The 2,500-nt window shown below is 54.3% G+C and overlaps 2 non-coding genes across 2 annotated transcripts in view; both read left to right on the forward strand.

The window, feature by feature from the left end:
• Positions 1-384: 384 nt before the first annotated feature.
• LOC146144418 (small subunit ribosomal RNA) lies at positions 385-2,195 on the forward strand. Its single transcript, XR_014500754.1, has one exon. It is a non-coding gene; the product is annotated as a small subunit ribosomal RNA (ribosomal RNA).
• A 247-nt stretch (positions 2,196-2,442) lies between these two features.
• LOC146144419 (5.8S ribosomal RNA) overlaps positions 2,443-2,500 on the forward strand; it is a 154-nt gene continuing 96 nt past the window's right edge. The window contains exon 1 of the ribosomal RNA XR_014498956.1: positions 2,443-2,500. This exon is cut by the window's right edge and continues 96 nt beyond it. This is a non-coding gene — a ribosomal RNA (5.8S ribosomal RNA).

The raw sequence follows: 2,500 nt of genomic DNA on the forward strand, positions 1-2,500 counted from the left end.
CAACACTCATCTTTGCTATACTTGTGGGAGCTGACAAGCTTCGACAAGTAAAGAATCGGTGAAAAGGCGATTGGCTCGCTGGGCAGATGTTGCTGCTGCGCGAAGAGCCGAGTGTCAGTTTGTCGGGTTCTGAGCGGTCGCTTCGGCGAAGTTGTCTGGCGTGCGTTGCGCTCGCGCCGGTGTTGGCGACGTGGCGGTCGAAAGGCCTGCCGACGAAGTCTTACTCCGGCGGGTGCGACGGGCGGTGACGGTTTTCTGAGTTCGGGCAGCCGAGCAAAGAACGAAATTTTAACGGAGAAGCCTTCGGGTTTCGCATCGACCGAGCGACGGCGCCGCATCAGCGGCGCCTCCTTCGTCGGCCTTTCGGGGCTACGCTAAAGTAGCTACCTGGTTGATCCTGCCAGTAGTCATATGCTTGTCTCAAAGATTAAGCCATGCAAGTCTAAGTACGAGCTCTCGTACAGTGAAACTGCGAATGGCTCATTAAATCAGTTATGGTTCATTTGATCGTACGTTTTACGTGGTTAACTGTGGAAATGCTAGAGCTAATACATGCGTGAAGCGCCGACCTCGCGGGAGGCGTGCTTTTATCAGACCAAAAACCGACCGGGCTTCGGCCCGCAACCTTTGGTGACTCTGGATAACTTTGCGGATCGCACGGTCTCGCACCGGCGACGGATCATTGAAGTGTCTGCCCTATCAACTTTCGTCGGTACGGTACTGGCCTACCGAGGTTCTTACGGGTAACGGAGAATCAGGGTTCGATTCCGGAGAGGGAGCCTGAGAAACGGCTACCACATCCAAGGAAGGCAGCAGGCGCGCAAATTACCCATTCCCGACGCGGGGAGGTAGTGACGAAAAATAACAATACAGGACTCTAAACGAGGCCCTGTAATTGGAATGAGTACACTTTAAAACCTTTAACGAGTATCCATTGGAGGGCAAGTCTGGTGCCAGCAGCCGCGGTAATTCCAGCTCCAAAAGTGTATATTTAAGTTGTTGCGGTTAAAAAGCTCGTAGTTGGATTTTGGGCGCAGGCGGCCGGTCCGTCGCAAGGCGTGTACTGGCCGTCCTGGCCTCACCTCCGGTTCTCCGCCGGTGCCCTTGACTGAGTGTCGGCGGCGGCCGGAACGTTTACTTTGAAAAAATTAGAGTGTTCAAAGCAGGCGATTCGCCTGAATAATGGTGCATGGAATAATGGAATAGGACCTCGGTTCTATTTTGTTGGTTTTCGGAGCGCGAGGTAATGATTAAGAGGGACAGACGGGGGCATTCGTACTGTGCCGTTAGAGGTGAAATTCTTGGATCGGCGCAAGACGAACGACTGCGAAAGCATTTGCCAAGAATGTTTTCTTTAATCAAGAGCGAAAGTCAGAGGTTCGAAGACGATCAGATACCGTCCTAGTTCTGACTATAAACGATGCCAACTAGCGATCGGGGGGCGTTAGTTTTACGACCTCTCCGGCAGCTTGCGGGAAACCAAAGTCTTTGGGTTCCGGGGGAAGTATGGTTGCAAAGCTGAAACTTAAAGGAATTGACGGAAGGGCACCACCAGGAGTGGAGCCTGCGGCTTAATTTGACTCAACACGGGAAATCTCACCCGGCCCGGACACAGTGAGGATTGACAGATTGAGAGCTCTTTCTTGATTCTGTGGGTGGTGGTGCATGGCCGTTCTTAGTTGGTGGAGCGATTTGTCTGGTTAATTCCGATAACGAACGAGACTCTGGCTTGCTAACTAGTTACGCGACCCAATCGGTCGGCGTCTAACTTCTTAGAGGGACTAGTGGCGTTTAGCCACACGAGATTGAGCAATAACAGGTCTGTGATGCCCTTAGATGTTCGGGGCCGCACGCGCGCTACACTGACCGGATCAGCATGTGCTCGCCTTGGCCGACAGGTCTGGGTAACCCGCTGAACCCCGGTCGTGCTAGGGATAGGGAATTGCAATTATTTCCCTTGAACGAGGAATTCCCAGTAAGCGCGAGTCATTAGCTCGCGTTGATTACGTCCCTGCCCTTTGTACACACCGCCCGTCGCTACTACCGATTGAATGGTTTAGTGAGGTCCTCCGATTGGACCTGGCGCGGCCGGCAACGGTCGAGCCGGCGTCCGAGAAGACGATCTAACTTGATCATTTAGAGGAAGTAAAAGTCGTAACAAGGTTTCCGTAGGTGAACCTGCGGAAGGATCATTAACGGTCTCGCAAACGCTTCGGCGAACGCGAAACTCGGACAAGCGAGAGAAAAAGTTTTTGCTACCCGGCGCCCGACCCGCGAGGAGCGGCGCGCCGGCCGGCGATTCGGTCACCCGGTAATGTTTGCGCGTCGAGTGCCGCGGTGCCGCGCGCTCCGGCTTCAAGCGTCGGCCTGGCCGACCGCTCGGCGCGGTATATTTTGTCACCCTTTAGTGCGAGGCACTGTGCGAGCGAAACAATCGTGGATGGCTCTTGGCGGTGGATCACTCGGCTCGTGAGTCGATGAAGGACGCAGCTAGCTGCGT

This window comes from Ascidiella aspersa, chromosome 5 (assembly GCF_963924565.1).
Source record: "Ascidiella aspersa chromosome 5, kaAscAspe10.2, whole genome shotgun sequence".
Classification (NCBI taxonomy): Eukaryota; Metazoa; Chordata; class Ascidiacea; order Phlebobranchia; family Ascidiidae; genus Ascidiella; species Ascidiella aspersa.